An 18,750-nucleotide genomic window follows, 5' to 3' on the forward strand; every position below is an offset into this window, starting at 1 on the left:
ACTATTACAAAGGTGCTAGATTTCTGATGCAATCTGCACAAAAACTGGTGTAATAACCTGCACTCCATAATGGGGGAGATTAACTCTGTGTGTTTTTAGACACCACACATAAATATAGCTCCACCCATTTTCAGTTTGCTGGATTTATGGCTCCTTATAGCTATATATCATGTGTGATAACAACATTTTTACTACTGGCTAACACAGTCAAGTTTCTATACAGTACACTCGATAGACATTAAATAGCCATATTTGATAGACTTTAGATGTTTGAGAGCCGTGTACATACATAAAAATTAAGTAATACATCTAGCATCCTCCCTGCAGGGAGTAGCATTATGCTATGTAGCAGCCCCATGTTCGTAGTAGCAGCATCCCTGTAGCAGCCCCTTTGTATATGGTAGCAGCGCCCCTTAGTACTACTACTTCTATCCTGTAGTAGTAGCAGCAGCCCATCTGTAGTAGAAGCAGTCTCCCTGTAGTAGTAGCTCCTATTTAATAGCAGCAGCTCCTGTATAAAGTAGCAGCTTTCCTGGAGTAGTAGCTCCCGTGTGGTAGTAACAGCCCTTTTTAATAGCAGCAGCCCCTATAGTAGTAGCATCCCTGTAGCAGCAGCTTTTCTGTAGTAGCAGCCCCCTGTATAGCCCCCCCTATAATTACTCACTTAGCAGACGTCAGAGGGACTGTTCTGCTCCTGCACCTCTTTGGCAAGAAGGGAGAGGGGTGTTGCTGTTGGCTTATCACTGGCCGATGTCCTATGTGCAGCATGTCTGCTCCCAGTAGTCTCTGCTCTATTAAAGTGGTAAAGCAGAGGTCTGCTACATTCAAATGGTGGTAGCCTGATGGGTTGGGGGCTGGAGGTGGGCCATGAGCTGCATGGATTTAAGAACAAAAACCCCAGGAGGCACCAGGGTAATAACAATGTAACAACAACTTTAGGGGAAAACCCCCAAAGGGGTACCCTAAACTAAGTCCCTCCCAATTAAAATCTAACTTTTATTTGTTACGATTAAAATGTAAGTATAAACTAATGAGGTGCAATTAGCAATGTGTCCACTAGATGTCAGGACCACACAGTGATTAAAAGCACAGCTACAGTCTACCTATCGTAGTGTAACTTGTGTGTGACAACCATGCTAGCATTAGCCAGGGTGCACTAATGATAGTATGGCCCCTCCAGTTTTAGTACTGTTGCTGGTTGTTAATGTAGGGACTGTGGAGCTGCTAGTTAAAACATTAGTTAGCCAGTGCCTTTAACGTTTCACTTGTTCCCAAGCTTCTTCAGTCCTTCCTGTCATATGACTTGTGTATGATGTGTAAATCTTTGGCTGGCCTTGTGCCACACTCAGTTTCAAGCTGCTATAGATTTCTGCTTCATTTTAAGCCAATTTTCTTTCAAAAATGATAGAAAATCTGCTGGACCATGAAAGAACACTCCTCTGATAAGCTTCACATGAAAACCCCAGAAGGTAGCAAGGTTTTGGCAAATGTGGCTTGTTCAAAAATTTGCTACTTTTATATGCCAGAAAACTGAGGTACAAAACATAACACATTTGCCCATATGAATTTCTCTATTTCACATTTCTTGTGTAGCGCCCATTTAATCAGCTATACCAGCCAACGGCTGTCCGGGCATGCTGGGAGTTGTAGTTTTGCAACATCTGCAGGTCAGCAGTTTGAAGACCACTGAGCTATACCATTAGGAAATACCATTACCATAAAGAAATGTATTTATTATGCAACAATGCTTAAGAAGATGTTACATGTCAAAGCAACATCCAAGGACTGAGGGTTTACATTGTCTTCACCAGCTTGTTTTGGTGATATCCCTTTTCAACAAAAGTGATGCACAAGTACATTATTTAAGAATTAGACCAGGCACTGTCTTCATTTGTATGCTAAATATGCCTATCTGCCTGCAATGCAAGTGAATATGATTTCCCCAACCACGTTTGCATGCACCAAAAATTTTCCGGATGGATTACATTCTGCGTCAGACAATTGTTAAGTTATTGTGTTTTATTAGGTATGCTATTAAGTGTATATCTATCTAGCTATAGGTGGGGATTTTGGCAGGATCTGAAAATGTTACATTGGCTTGTCTTATTCTTTAGAACTGGGGGGGGGGGGCTACTTGGTCTCTTCTTTGCTCTCCTTCTGAATCCAATTCTGAGATAATCACTAGAGTAACAATATTCTGCCATGGAAATGTTCTGTCACTTGAAAGCACAGAGGTGTTTGTCTCAGTAATACTGCCTCTCACCGGGTCACCCTCTTTTCTCTGTGTATAATTTCTTTTCAGTTTCCATCATGAAAATATGAACATGACAGAATACTGTATGTTAAAAACAAACTTGAGATGTGAAAATAATTAGGTGCGAGGTGATGAATTCCTGTATAATAATGCAGTAAATCAGGTTAAAGCATATTGGGAAAGTAATAAAACAGTGAACATCTGATCCTAAAGAAAAATGTAACATTGGACAGAATCAATTAGATGGTATCTTTCAGTACAACACAGTCACAGGAATAACATTTCATCATATTTCTGAATGAGTTTACAAAACATTGTTAAAGGGGTACTCCAGTGAAAACCCTTTTTCTTTTAAATCAACTGGTGCCAGAAAGTTAAACATATTTGTAAATTACTTCTATTAAAAAATCTTAATCCTTCCAGTACTTATTAGCTGCTGAATGCTACAGAGGAAATTCCTTTCTTTTCGGAACACTGATGACATCACGAGCACAGTGCTCTTTGCTGACATCTCTGTCCATTTTAGCAACCATGCATAACAGATGTAAGCTAAGGGCAGCATGGTGGCTTAGTGGTTAGCACTGCTGCCTTGCAGTGCTGGGGCCTTGGGTTCAAATCCCACTAAGGACAACAATAAATCAATGAAGACTTATTATTATTATTATAATAACATCAGCAGAGAGAACTGTGCTTGTGATGTCATCAGAGAGCATTCCAAAAAGAAAAGAATTTCCTCTGTAGTATTCAGCAGCTGATAAGTACAGGAAGGATTAAGATTTTTTAATAGAAGTAATTTACAAACCTGTTTAACTTTCCGGAGCCTGTTGATTTAAAAGAAAAAAGGTTTTCACCGGAGTACCCCTTTAACCAATTTTTTTGTCTACAGTCATTTTCTTGTGTTTAACCTGTATAATTTTATAGAGTTTAAAAAAAAAAATTCTTTCTATTTAAGCTCCACCTTTGGTCAAGATTGTCTATGGAAACATTCGCTACCGTGGATGCTTAAGCAATCGGTCAGGCCCCATTAGGAGGCATCATCAGAGTTTTTCAGGTCCACACACTTGGTGAATGCAGGTCATCATCTCTTTACACAAGTGCAAGAATACGTGACAGGCCTTCACCCTCAGATGAGGGATGTTCTTAGGGCAAAATACAGAAATTGCCAAAAGCTGTTGCCCATCTGTACTTGCAACTCATATCTTGTCTTTTGCGCTAGGCTCCCTTGACCAGTACTCACACTTCTAGTCAATCTAGTGTGAAGATTCCTTTTCCACCACACCATCTAAGCTGGTTTCTGGACTTTTCCACCACACCATCCAAGCTGGCTTCTGGACTTTTCCACCACACCATCTAAGCTGGCTTCTGGACTTTTCCACCACACCATCTAAGCTGGCTTCTGGACTTTTCCACCACACCATCTAAGCTGGCTTCTGGACTTTTCCACCACACCATCTAAGCTGGCTTCTGGACTTTTCCACCACACCATCTAAGATGGCTTCCACTCAACACACTTGCAGTCCCTTCTCTTTCAATAGAACTCCAGTAACATTAACAACAGTGCAGTTCCACCCTCACTCAATTTCTGAGCTGTTTCCAGCAAACTCCCAGCCTATGTAGCCATAACTACCTAACAACACACTTCCTCACTGGTTTTGTGAACACTGTGCTCCTTCACTTTCTTGGTCAAAAGCCTCCACCCTATCTTCAATCCAAGCAAGTGGTGCCCCATTGGAGGTCAACAAAAGATCAGATACGTGCATACAGAAATGCACATATAAAGAAACTTGTCAAACATAGGGAAAGCTAGACCATTGGCTAAGATCAAGTGTAGTATCTGTTCTTATCAGGCAGTCTGCTGGTAAGAATGGATGGCTGCAGGGAGGAGAAGGTGTACCGGGGCTGGTTCCACATAACCAGCTCAACAGCTGCTCTGATGTGACCTGTTTCCTCCGGGTCTGGTCATTGTGTCGGGGGGGGTGTAGAGCCAAGGCACTTTTGTGCCTCGGGGAGTGGTGACCCTGAGGTGCCTAAACTCACTGGATGTACACCCCACTGAGTGGAAGCACTGCTCCATTAAAGAAAAACTGTCAGCCTGTTCACCCACACTAAACTCAATAAAATGGGTTATAATGTGGATGAGCAGGATTCTAACAAGGGGACACTTACTTATTTTGGTCTACTGGCTGCCGAGATATTTTCCTGTAAAGTTCTGGCATTTCATCCATGACTAGCGCATTGAAGGCGTTGCCCCTTCCAACTGGCCACCTCTGCCTCCCGGAGTAAAGGTCCTAAGCCTGCCCCTGCTATTAGCATATTCATTATCATTATCAAGGTCACATGAGCGCAGCGCTCAGTCTGCAGAGCACATGCGCCAGAAGATTTCATACAGCTCTCACGTCCTGATGACATGAGGGCTCTGCGTAAGGAGAGCGCTCTGCTGTTTGAAATCTTCCATCGCATGGGGTTTACATTTTTTCATTACATTAACTTCATTATTAAAAGTTTCATAAGTGTACTTGTGTTGCCTTATTGCAATGCTTCAATGGCTTTTTGTTATACTTAGCTGCCCCGGAAGTTGTGTATTTCTTGTTTTTTTTATTTACTGTCAATCCTATTGCCACCCCCACCCCACGCTTTGGTCAATATGGGAACAGGAACGGGATGACAGCAGTCTGTGCAGACCCCTGATTGAGGTCAGCAGAGTGTCTGCTCATGTGTAGGAGGGATGAATGTAGGGTGGGCGGAATACTTTGCTAAGCATTATACACAGAAAAGGATAACAGGAAAAGCAGTTCACACATGGCACATGTGCTGCTCACAATGCGGAAGTGAGTGATTACATCCCTCAGTTGGTGACCTAAAAAAAAGGGAAATTTGGTTGGGCACATAGGTAAGCCTGTTAGCTACTTTACTGGGAATTTTTTATTTTTATTTTTTTGCCCAGACGTCAGATAACCTGACAGCACAGATGAACAAATGATTCCAGACCCCAAAATTCAGACCCCAGAATACAAGTTCCTAGCTATGCATTTGAAATCTAGAGCTGTCATAGTCCTGTAAAAAATGGTGCGCCAAATAATATTATTTCTTCTCTAGGAATCAAATACCAATTGCCAAGTCAGGTTAATGCATTATAGAAGTTTTTACCATGTGAACTACTGCTCCCAGTATTACCTGGTAAGGATATGGAGTGTTGTGTTAACGATCATTGCTGCAGACCTTACAATACATCACTGATGTGACATAGTCAGGCAGAATACATAATGATATCAGTGACTTACAGGTGATGTCTTTTTTGTAGTTGTTCCTTTCATCATTGTCTGGTTCAGACCATCCTGACCTCTTCCAGCTTCGTTTCTCCTTTGCAGAGTTTACTGCTTAGACATCCAAAGTCTGAACAGACATGCTGGGAATAGTTTAGCAACAGCTAAAGACATACTAGTTGGGAAATATTGCCCTTTACTAAGGCAAGCTCCTCCTAGGGTCACACATCGTATCCCCAGAATATAATACTGTTACACACAGCACCCCTAAAAGCATATTGCACCCCCAAAAACAGAAACTATTCCCCTTGAAATTCATTATAATATGCAATATGCCCCCTAAATGTGTTTATACACTATGCCCTCTAAATTAATTTTGAGGTAAGGTCTTACAGTGCAGTTACTGCATGGAGGCAAAGCAATAGTCACATGTGGTGACGGGTAGCTTAAGAATTTTTTTTTCTGGGAAAACTCTGCATGTGAGCATTACCTTATCTACCCCTGAGAATAGATTAAATTCATAAAGAAAGGCGTCAAACAGGACATAAATATCACAAAGTATACTTTATTAACATGAATCCAAAATGACAAGACATTTAAAATAATTTAAAAGAATACATATATAATAATAATCATGAATCCAAAGAGTACTGAGAGAGAAACGGGGGCTACACTTGTTTGCCAGGAGAAGGGTTAAATAATTAGTGCACAATAAGTATTGACTCCCGTGGAAATAACAAAATACTTTACCAAGTGGAGCAAGGAGTACAGCGCTACAGCCACCCGCCACCCAACGTTTCACCAATGAAGGCTTCTTCCGGGGTGCCTTCATTGGTGAAACGTTGGGTGGCGGGTGGCTGTAGCGCTGTACTCCTTGCTCCACTTGGTAAAGTATTTCGTTATTTCTGTCCAGTTTAGGTTTTGCCCTACCTATAATGTGTTATTGATCCCCTGAGGCTTCTTTGTCTGCTCTATGATTTTTTGTACTTACCTGCGGTCCGAGCATACTTGCTGGATCCGACTCTAATACTCAATCTACAACACATGAGCAGCAGCCTCCTTTATTAATCCACGGGAGTCAATACTTATTGTGCACTAATTATTTAACCCTTCTCCTGGCAGACAAGCGTAGCCCCCGTTTCTCTCTCAGTACTCTTTGGATTCATGATTATTACTATATATGTATTCTTTTAAATTATTTTAAATGTCTTGTCATTTTGGATTCATGTTAATAAAGTATACTTTGTGATATTTATGTCCTGTTTGACGCCTTTCTTTATGAATTTAATCTATGTCTTGTGGCGTAGGACCTACTGTGTGGGAATTTTTTCTTTTGGTATCTTACCCCTGAGAAAAGTAGTATACTCATTAGTCCCTGTACCTGTGCCTACACTTTCCAGCCGGAGGAGATGCCCCCCTGGTCACTGCTATTCAGGCCTGCATCTTAATCATGCTCCCTTTTTTTTTTTTTACAGAAAATTACGAGCACACCACCAGCTGCTTTTTTGTTTTCTATTAAAGGGGTACTCCACTGTCAAACATTCTTTTTAAATCAACTGATGACAGAAACATATTTGTAAATTACTTCCATAAAAAAATCTTAATCCTTCTTAATCCATCCTATAAAATTATAGGCTTCTGTATGCTCCACCGGAAGTTCTCTTCTTTTTGGAATTTCCTTTCTTTCTGACCACAGTGCTCTCTGTTGACACCTCTGTCCATGTCAGGAACTGTCCAGAACAGGAGAGGTTTGCTATGGGGATTTGCTCCTACTCTGCACAGTTCCTAAAATGGACAGAAGTTTCAGCAGAGAGCACTGTGGTCAGACAGAAAGGAAATTCAAAAAGTAAAGAACTTCCTGTAGAGCATATAGCAGCCGATAAATACTAGAAGGATTAAGATTTTTTAATAGAAGTGATTTACAAATCTGTTTAACTTTCTGTCACCAGTTGATTTAAAAAAAAAAATGTTTTCCAGTGGAGTACCCCTTTAAATCAGAATTCAGTCGTAATTGCATCCTTAGAACAAAGTTGAGGACTCCGCTTTCCAGGGTGAGGTTTAACAAAACATGCACAGGGCAATAATTTTCCAGGACTGTAAAAATTTAGGACAGTCTTGAAAATTTCAGGACTGTATGGCAAATATGAAGCTGGTGTTTCTCAACAAACCCTCTAACTTCCTTGTAGTAAATGGGGTGGGGAACAGTTGTAAGGTTGGGAGTATACCAACTGCTCAGTCATGTCTCAACTGTTATAATAGTCTTATAATGGTTGAATGTTGACCTGGGATGCTGCCTCGAAAGGTCGAACCAGAGAGCAAGCATTCTTTTTTTCCTGGAAAATATCTACTTTGTATACTTACCAAGCATCACAGTTATTCATGTGTTACTGAGTACCAAGTACCGAAGTGTCCTGGGTGTAAACACAACAGTCAGAATGGATCCATGTACAAGGCTCCATTACAAAATGCACTGCTTTATAGGCCTGGTTTCGGCAGATAGGAAAAAGGTAATCCCCCATCTTAAGCTAGTTGGTTGAATAAAAAGGACAATGAACAATTTAATATTTATAACAATTTATATTTAATATTCATTGTCCCTTTTCCTTAACACCTTACTGTTCAGGCACAAACACTATGGCTGACATTTATCTTTGTGTGTACACCTTTTTTCCTCATCTACATTTGTCGCTATTTTGGCGCTGGTGTATTTGTTTGCGCCTTTTAATCGCCCAAGTGATTACACATTTTTGCTTATTTTGAGTTGCAATCCACTGATTTCGATTGTGCGTATGCTGTTGACAATGCACACGGTGGCGTGGCAAATCCTTTTACACATTGCCTTGTTATTCATTCTGTTCACAATGCCTTCTATAAGCCACAAACTGTATTTTAAACCCAGTTGGTGGCCTAAATTTCTTAGGGCATCAGTGCCCTAATGGAGGAAGTGTCCTCCCAAGCCAGTGTAGAGGGAGAGTGGTCCAGGTAACTATAGCAACCATGAAGGTTGCTTGGCTCATGTTACACAATGCACTTTTACACACCACAAAATCCTTACCTTGGTTGCTAAGGGCAACTAAACCTCTATTCCTAGACACTGGTTTGGAGACATCTATGAACATAAAAGCAGCAATAACAACCGCAAATAAGTTGAGTGTGACAAGGGTAGGCTATGACACATCACAACATGGATGGATAATGCAAAATCATTAAAGCTGTGCGTTGGAAACGGCACGCTGTGAGAACCTGCCCACACTTTATCATCGGTACCAGAATAAGCAATGGTTAGTAGTTAAATCAGAAACACTTCAGCAATAGACAAAAGAATGACGTAGACCTTATAGAAAAAGGGAACATAGGGACCAAGCAACACAAAGAAAAAAAAATGGATAACACAATGGTGAATCATAATCAAGGGACAGGCAAGAAAACAAGGCAGAATTTACACCCACAATAGAAATAACTTTTTCAAACCTTCAATACAATTGAAGATAAACTTACCTCATCCACGATAATTTCCGTTTCCTGTTCTGAGAGATTAAGTTTCTTAACCCCCGGCGATGACCACTTGCTCCCCCACACGCTGGATCAGGGTCTCCTCACTAACATCCACTTGACCACTAACATCACCTATACTAGCACCCTCCATATTTTGTGGACGACTTGTCAAACCAGAGGTAGAAGGGGTCGTTTCTAGCTTGCTGGGACTTGTAGTGCTTTTGGCCAATTTTGTGCAGGCCACATTGACTTGACAATAGATGACAGTGACTGACTTAACTTGACTGGAGACAGACTAAGCTGTGACTTTAGCTTACTTGTAGACTTGTAGCTTGTGGCTGCAGACTTGACTTGATTCCTCCTATGACTCCAGACTCTTAGGCTTGACTGCACCTCAGCAAAGACTCAGGGACTAAGAGAGAGAAGAGACTCCTCCCAGGGCTTTTATAGGGGACAATCTGGTGGGGTCCCATTGGCACCCTTAAGTCACCTGGTCACTGATACCTCCTGGGTAATAATCACATGACAACTAACATGACAACTGGTGATCACATGTTAACCTTTCTTAAAGATGCAACATTCTTATATACATAACATAGGGGATAATATACAATTACAGTATAAAAGATGCAGGGTGGGGGGTGCCCACGGGACACTGACAGGGCAGCAAGGGTATGGGGTAACAACTCCTGTACTGGGCCACCACACCTTTTTATTTATTTTTTTATAAATTTGGCGCAACCCAGGGAAAAGCCAGGGGAAATAAAAGTGTAAAAAAAATCTACAGTACACTAACAATGATAAATGCCAGCCTATGGACATAAAATTATGAATTAAACAGTTAAAGGGAACCTTTCACCAATATTATGTAGTGCTCAGGAACTAATATTCCATCTATTAATATGTGACGTTGTTGTGTGTCTAAGGAATTTCTGATCTAAGTGCTAAGGTTACATTTACACATGCATATGTTCTGTTGCAGATCTGCTGCAGGTTTGCTGTAGAAGATTTTTCTACCCATTTAAGTCAATGGGCAGCAAAACCTGCAGCAGATCTTCAGCAAATATACATGTTAGTATTTTAGCTACCAGGAATTCAATTGCATAACTATTTTTTTTTGTATATTGCACTATTACAGCAATTCATGTGAGGTATCACAGACATGTAAGGGTTAAATATTTGCATTTTTCTGTATCAAATGAGTGACTCATTGGTCACATTACATACTCCCCATTCAGTTTCTACATAGAAGATTCTGGAAAAGCTGACAGAGGAGTTCCCTAGTACAACCCCTATTTTCCAGGGGGCTGGACCCCCCCCCCCCCCAAAAAACAAAACAAAAAAAAAACCTGTTTAGTCTGACTAAGAACATCTCTTCTAGCTCTGCTCCTGCCAAGTACACTAGACAGACAAACGATTGAACTTTTTAAGGTAGGTCACCGGATTCCCCTTTTCCAGACAAGTAAGGATTCCTCAGTTGGTCCCTTACATGGCATAGATGTGTAAAATGGGAATATCCCTTTATGCATATGCAGACATAGCCACTGCCAAACATATGACAGTAGTGCAACATCTCAGGGTCACAGTGCGCCAACAATGTGCAAATTCATGTAGTTAGTGTGGGATGTATATGTGACCAGAAATGCAAACACATCACTAGTTGCTTACTTAGTTGTTTATGTTGCACAAACTATTGGAGCGGGGACTCCTGTTACAGAAGAGGAATCCCTGTTCTGTACTGCACAGTAAGCAGGTGATGCTTTATGCCAGCTCACTGTCAGTAGATCTTCTGGTCTGGGCACTTTAGGCCTGCAGCAGAAAAGAGTGTAAAGTGGTAATGCAATGTTCATCGACTGCTTACATCAGTGTTTCCCAACCAGGGTGCCTCCAGCTGTGGCAAAACTACAACCTTCGGCTGTCCTGGCATGCTGGGAGTTGTACTTTTGCCACAGCTGGAGGCACCCTGGTTGGGAAACACTGGCTTATATTCTGTACCTGAGCAGCAAGGTATACAATGTACGGCTTTCTGCTCAGTAGTGAACTGTATGCACACACTTGGAACAGAGATTTTCTCTTTTATGGCCAAGGAAAGTATATTGCAGTATATTGTAGCTAGGTAGTGTAGCACACTTTGGGACAGATGCAGCATGTTAGTTATATAGTTGGCGGGAACTACATCTGTAGCTTGCACACTCTAAAATATACATAGATGTGCGCGTAGCTTGAAGAAGTGCCAGTCCGGCAGGAAACCGCGCAGTCCTACCAGCATCCCCTGCCATGTTCCCTGCCCTCTTGATAGTGTGTGCCCAGCTGTACCTCTTTGAATAAAGAGAAGCCATATTACTGCAGCAGTGGTGAGTTGCCGAGTCTTTCTTTCCTCCATTGATTGTATTTCTAGGCTAGGCTTTCCTTCACTAGGGATAAATAGTCAGTTCATTGCCCTAGCCCTGTATTTATATACCCTAGCACTCCCTTCTTCCCAGCTTTGCCCTTATTAACCCCTTAAGGACACAGCCCATTTGGGCCTTAAGGACGCAGACAATTACATTTTTACGTTTTCGTTTTTTCCTCCTTGCCTTCCAAAAATCATAACTCTTTTATATTTTCATCCACAGACTAGTATGAGGGCTTGTTTTTTATACAACCAGTTGTCCGTTGTAATGCCATCACTCACTTTACCATAAAATGTATGGCGCAACAAAAAAAATACTATTTGTGTGGTGAAATAAAAAAAAAAAAAAAACAATTTTGCTAATTTTGGAAGGTTTTTTTTTCACGCCGTACAATTTATGGTAAAAATTACATGTGTTCTTTATTCTTTGGGTCGATACGATTAAATTGATACCCATGATAACATACTTTTCTATTACTGTTGTGCTTAAAAAAAATCGCAAACTTTTTAACCAAATTAGTAAGTTTAAAATCCACCGATTTTGAAGACCTATAACTTTTTCATTTTTCCGTATAAGCAGCGGTATGAGGGCTCATTTTTTGCACCGTGATCTTTACTTTTTATTGATACCATATTTGCTTATATAAAACTTTTAATCAATTTTTTATAATTTTTTTTTGGGAATAAAATGTTATAAAAAAAGCATCTATTTGGGCCTTTTTTTATTTTTACGTTCACGCCGTTCACCATATGGTATCATTAACATTTTATTTTAATAGTTCAGATATTTATACACACGGCGATACCAAATATGTATATAAAATATTTTTTAACACTTTTTGGGGGTGAAATAGGGAAAATGGGACAATTCACGTTTTATTGGGGGAGGGGGTTTTTCAAATTTTTTTAACTTTATTTTATTTTTTTTACTTTTTTTACTTTTATTTTTACACTTTAATAGTCCCCATAGGGAACTATTTATAGCAATTACTCGATTGCTAATACTGTTCAGTGCTATGTATAGGACACAGCACTGATCAGCGTTATCGGTCATCTTCTGCTCTGGTCTGCGGGAAGGCAGATCAGAGCAGACGACTCCCGGAAGGCAGCGGAGGCAGGTGAGGGGACTTCCGTCTGCCGTGCTGGATGATCGGATCGCCGCAGCAGCGCTGTGGGCGATCCAATCATCCATTTTAGTGACCGCGATGCTGCAGATGCCCTGATCTGTATTGATCATGGCATCTGAGGGGTTAATGGCGGACATCCGCAGGATCGCGGATGTCCGCCCATTACGGGCGGGTCCCTGGCTGCGATCAGCAGCTGGGACCTGCCGCACATGATCTGGCCATCGCTCCGATGCTCGCGGTTATGCTTCTGACGTAAATGTACGTCCTGGTGCGTTAAGTACCACCTCACCAGGACGTCCATTTACGTCTTCCGTCGTTAAGGGGTTAAGGTGATAAGATAAAATGATAAAAAAAAGTTATATGATCTTTTCAATACAAATGAAATCTACGCCTGGGACAAATCTTAAAGGAGTAGTCCAGTGGTGATTCAGTGGTGAGCAACTTATCCCCTATCCTAAGGATAGGGGATAAGTTGCAGATCGCGGGGGGTCCGACCGCTGGGGCCCCCTGCGATCTCCTGTACGGAGCCCCGACAGCCCGCTGGAAGGGGGCGTGTCGACCTCCGCACGAGGCGGCGGCCGACACGCCCCCTCAATACAACTCTATGGCACAGCCGAAGCGCTGCCTTCGGCAATCTCCGGCTCTGCCATAGAGATGTATTGAGGGGGCGTGTCGGCCGCCGCCTCGTGCGGGGGTCGACACCCGCTATCTCGGCGGAGAGCCGGGGCCCCGTACAGAGAGATCGCAGGGGGCCCCAGCGGTCGGACCCCCCGCGATCTCAAACTTATCCCCTATCCTTAGGATAGGGGATAAGTTTTTCACCACTGGACTACCCCTTTAAAGTCAGTGAAGAATATGTACAAGGTTGGAATCAATGTCATTTCTGTAAGTTTCACCCACTGGAAGCTTCTCCTTTGACATCTGACATTTCAACCATTTATATAGAACTAGTGTGAACCACTATCAGATCTAAAAACATTCTGAAGACCTCCTCCCTCCGAATGTTTCTAGTCCAAAGGCTTCATGCTGACAAGCACTTCCTGGGAAACTCCTGCTATAAGCTCTATTAAGCTAAGCCATACACATCTCTTCCTACAATAGGAGACAGACTTCTCAAAGAAAGCTTGTAATTTGGAATAAATAGAGGACATGTGCAGAATATTGCGGCAAAGGAAAACCATATAGGAAATATTTCTGCATCCCTTGACACTCCAGCTGTATTGAGAAATTCTGTAATGGGTGAGTACTATACATCATCATTACAACTACAGTATATTCTCATAATTGCAACTGTTACATTATAATAATATAAAGGCTTGTAATCTTACAGTTTTTCTATTGTCTGAAGCTTGCCTACTAGTTTAATTGCTTGAAAAGTTTTAGAATAAATATTTGATCAGGAAATGTATTCTTTCTAAATGTTATTGTTAATCTAACAGTGTTTTGAAAATATGTTGCTAACATAAATCCACTGAATGGCCCATTGGGCATTGGCTAACAACATACAGTACAAAAGTACATAGCTGATGCTAATAGGATCAGATATGACCTCGTTTGAGGACAGGACCAAGTGGAGTGGTTGCCTAGCTTTTGCTTATTTCAATATGCTTTCTTCCTTGAAGTGAAATACCGTATTTTTCGCCATATAAGATGCACTTTTTCTTCCCCAAAACTGGGGGGGAGGGGGGGAAGTTAGTGCGTCTTATGCAGTGAATACACACCTATCGTGGCGGTCCCTGCGGCCATCAACGGCCGGGACCCGCGGCTAATACAGAACATCACCGATAAGCTTTGATTGTCGTGTCTGAAGCTAAAGTGACACTAACCCGGCTACATCAGGAGGGACCTTACCTGCCTCCTTGGTGTCTGCTCCCTGCATGGCCGGCGCTCTCCTTCGTCGTCATCACGTTGTCGCGCACGCCGCCCCCTCATCCAATAGGAGCGGTGTGCCTAGCGACGTGATGGCGGTGACGGAGAGTGAGGACACCGGGCAGCAGAGATGTTCCGGAGTGACAGGGACACCCTGGGGACGCGGCGACAACAATGGAGGGTGACATCCAGGGTAGCGGTGACGAGCATTGACGGGTCCGGAGCGGCGGGGACACGTGAATATTACCTCCTATACCAGTGGTCTTCAACCTGCGGACCTCCAGATGTTGCAAAACTGAATGCTGGGAGTTGTAGTTTTGCAACATCTGGAGGTCCGCTGGTTGAAGATCACTGTGACCTATACTTTACATTTAAAATTGGGTGCGTCTTATGTGCCGAAGCATCCTATAGGGCGAAAAATACGGTATTTAAGTATATACAGCCACCGATAGGAGTTTGGGCTTTAGCTAAATAAGAGTAATGGTACATAGAGTGCCCAAAGTATGTCTGCTGCAGTACGGGCAATAGGAGTCAGTGTACTGATAATTTACATTTTTATACCTATGAGGAGTTAGACATTGCATAGTTACAGCACTAAATGATTGTCTGTAAAAACATTGCCCAAAGATGTTTAGGTCAAAAGAACTCTGACATCGTATGTTGGTATTCTAGCAGTATTTGTTTATTTATTTATTTATTTATATATGTTTGCAAATTCCTGTAATATTTCTCTATCACTTTTATTGTTTCCAGCTCTCCACACGCAATGATGAGGAATAAAGGAGTTTGAAATATTCCTATACTAGAAATTAAGGGAGTCTCAAAAATGGAGTGCCCAGCAATCTATATATACAGTGTATGTCACTGCATAACTTCCAAACAGCTGGAGATATTTCGATAATACACGGTCACATGTTACTTATGTGTCCACTAAAAATATAGGGTAGTTAATGGAACCCTAACCTACCCCCATTTGCGAGGGTTGGGGTTTTTGTTGTTTGTCCAATGCAAATCTATGGGATGGCGGCGTCGGTTACCTGGGCTCACGCGGCGACCGAGGACCAGGGACCGGTGGCTGACAGGAGGTGCAGGCAAGTGGAGGTGGCGGCGGCGGTTTCCCAGATACAGCTGTGAAGATCGCCGTAAAGTGATCTTCACTGCTGTATCTAGGAGTTTCAAAACTACAACTCCCAGCATTCCCAGACAGCCAAAGGCTGGGAGTTGTAGTTTTGCAACATCTGGAGGGCAACAGTTTGGAGACCACTGTCCTTCCCGATTTTGTAAAACTACAACTGTAGTTATAGTTCTGTAACATCTGGCTCTTCAGATGTTGCAGAACTACAACTCCCAGCAGGCTTGGACAGTCTCGGCATGCTGGGAGTTGTAGTTTTCCAACATCTGGATGGGCACAGTTTGGAGACCACTATACAGTGGTGTCCAAACTGTAGTGCTCCAGATTTCAATTCAAAGCATGCTGAGACTGTAGGCATGCTGGGAGTTGTAGTTCAGCAACATCTGGCCCTTCAGATGTTTCCGAACTACAACTCCCAGCATGCCTGGGAAGTCTGGGCATGCTTGGAGTTGAAGTCTTGCAACATCTGGAAGGCTACAGTTTGAAGACCACTACACAGTGGTCTCCAAACTGTTCTCCTCCAGTTGTTGCATAACTACAACTCCCAACATGCCCTTCAGCTGTCTGGGCTTGCTGGGAGTTATAGTATTGCAACAAATGGAGGCACACTGGTTGGGAAACATTGTCTATTACCTAACTCAGTGTTTCTCAACCCCAACCAGTGTGCCTCCAGCTGTTGCATAACTACAACTCCAAGCATGCATGGTCTGTCAGTGCATGCTGGGAGTTGTAGTTTTGCCCCCCCCCCCCCACCACCCCCTCCCCCATGTGAATGTACAGGGTACATTCACATGGGCGGTGGTTTACAGCAAGTTTCCTGCTTCAAGTTTGAGATGCGGCAAATTTTTCGCTGCAACGGGAAACTCACTGTAAATCTCCGCCCGTGTGAATGTACCCTAAAAACACTACACTGCACTAACCCTAAATAAAGTGTAAAACACTACATATACACTACACCCTTACACTGTGCCCTTCCCCAATAAAAATAAAAAACGTCTTGTACGTCAGTTTTTCCAAAACGGAGCCTCCAGCGGTTGCAAAATAACAACTCCCAGTATTGCCGGACAGCCATTGACTGTCCAGGCATGTTGGGAGTTTTGCAACAGCTGGAGGCACCCTGTTTGGGGAAAACTGACATACAGTATTTTTGGTGGAGGAGGCAAGTGTAACGCTTGCATCCGGGTACACCCCTATGAAAATCCCTAATTCAGGCCCTCAAATGCGCATGGCACTCTCTCACTTCAGAGCCCTTTCGTATTTCAAGGCAACAGTTTAGGGCCACATATGGGGTATTTCCGTACTCGGGAGAAATTGCGCTACAAATTTTGGGGGGCTTTTTCTCCTTTTACCCCTTATGAAAAGGTAAAGTTGGGGTCTACACCAGCATGTTAGTGTAAAAAAAAAATTTTTTTTACTCTAACATGCTGGTGTTGCCCCATTCTTTTCATTTTCATATAAGGTAAAAGGAGAAAAAGACCCCCAAAATTTGTAACACAATTTCTCCCAAGTATGGAAATACCCCATATGTGAAAGTAAAAGGCTCTGCGGGTGCACAACAAGGCTCAGGAGTGAGAGCGCACTATGTACATTTGAGGCCTGAACTGGTGATTTGCACAGGGGTGGCTGTTGGTTACAGCGGTTCTGACATAAACGCAAAATAAATAAATACCCACATGTGACCCCATTTTGGAAACTACATCCCTGACGGAATGTAACAAGAGATATAGTGAGCCTTATCACCCCACAGGTGACTGACGGATTTTTGGAACAGTAGTCTGTGAAAATGAAGAATGTACAAAGATCTGTTACAAAGATCTGTCAAATGCCAGTGGGGTGTAAATGCACCCCTTGTTACGTTCCTTGAGGGATGTAGTTTCCCAAATAGTGTGCCATGTGTTTTTTTTTTTTCTTTTTTTGCAGTTCTGGCACCTTGGGGCCTTCCTAAATGTGACATGCCCCCCAAAAACCATTTCACTAAAATTTGCTTTCCAAAAGCCTAATGTCGCTCCTTCCCTTCTGAGCCCTCTAATGCACCCCCAGATCACTTTACATCCACATATGAGGTATTTCCTTACTCAAGATAAATAGGGTTTCAAATTTTGGGGGACATTTTCACCTATTACTCCTTGTGAAAATGAAAAATTTATGGTAACATCAGCATTTTAGTAAAAAAATTACATTTTTCATTTTCACGTACAACTTCAACGCAAAGTCATCAAACACCTGTGGGGTGTTAAGGCACACTGTACCCCTTGTTACGTTCCTTGAGGGGTGTAATTCCCCAAAGAGTATGCCATGTGAGATGTTTTCCACTGTTCTGGCACCATAGGGGCTTCCTAAATGAGACATGCCCCACAAAAACCATTTCAACAAAATTTGCTTTCCAAAAGCCCAATGTCAATCCTTCCCTTCTGAGCCCTCTAGTGCACCCACAGAGCATTTTACATCCACATATGATATATTTCCTTACTCGAAAGAAATGGTTTTTCAAATTTTGGGGGACATTTTCACCTATTACCCCTTGTGAAAATGAAAAATTTGGGGTAACATCAGCATTTTAGTGAAAATTTTTTTTTTCATTTTCACGTCCAACTTTATTGAAAATTCGTCAAACACCTGTGGGGTGTTAAGGCTCACTGTACCACTTGTTACGTTTCTTGAAGGGTGTAGTTTCCCAAGTAGTATACCATGTGGGTATTTTTTGCTGTTCTGGCACCGCTACACCACTGCTTCCTAAATGCGACATGCCCCCCAAAAACCATTTCAGAAAAATTCGCTCTCCAAAATCCCATTGTCGCTCCTTCTCTTCTGAGCCTTCTAGTGCACCCACAAAGCACTTTACATCCACATATGAGGTATTTCCTTACTCAATAGAAATTGGGTTACATATTTTAGGGACTTTTTCTCCTTTTACCCCTTGTAAAAAAAAATATGGGTCTACAAGAACATGTTAGTGTAAAAAATGAAGATTTCGAATTTTCGCCTCCACTTTGCTGCTTTTCCTGTGAAGGGTTAACAAACTTTCTGAATGTAATTTTTGGAAATGTTGAGGGGTGAAATTTTCATAACAGGGTCCATTATGGGGTATTTCTAACATAAAGACCCTCAAATTCACTTCAAAACTGAACTGGTCCGTGAAAAATTCTGAATTTGAAATTAACTTGAAAAATTGGAAAATTGATGCTGAACTTTGAAACCCTCTGATGTCTTCAAAAAGT

At 42.1% G+C, this 18,750-nt stretch overlaps 1 protein-coding gene and 1 long non-coding RNA gene across 3 annotated transcripts in view; one reads left to right on the top strand and one right to left on the bottom strand.

The window, feature by feature from the left end:
• Positions 1-18,750, bottom strand: part of WDR17 (WD repeat domain 17) — a 198,574-nt gene that overhangs the window by 155,079 nt on the left and 24,745 nt on the right. The window lies entirely within an intron of this gene.
• Positions 8,579-18,750, top strand: part of LOC130357917 (uncharacterized) — an 83,157-nt gene continuing 72,985 nt past the window's right edge. Inside the window, exons 1-2 of one of the 2 annotated variants that reach the window (XR_008889326.1) lie at positions 8,579-8,798; positions 13,633-13,770. This is a non-coding gene — a long non-coding RNA (uncharacterized LOC130357917). Of the gene's footprint in view, positions 8,799-11,257; positions 11,367-13,632; positions 13,771-18,750 lie in introns of those variants that run through there. The other variant, XR_008889324.1, reaches the window with a different exon arrangement.

The sequence above is a fragment of the Hyla sarda genome, chromosome 1 (assembly GCF_029499605.1).
Source record: "Hyla sarda isolate aHylSar1 chromosome 1, aHylSar1.hap1, whole genome shotgun sequence".
Taxonomy (NCBI): domain Eukaryota; kingdom Metazoa; phylum Chordata; class Amphibia; order Anura; family Hylidae; genus Hyla; species Hyla sarda.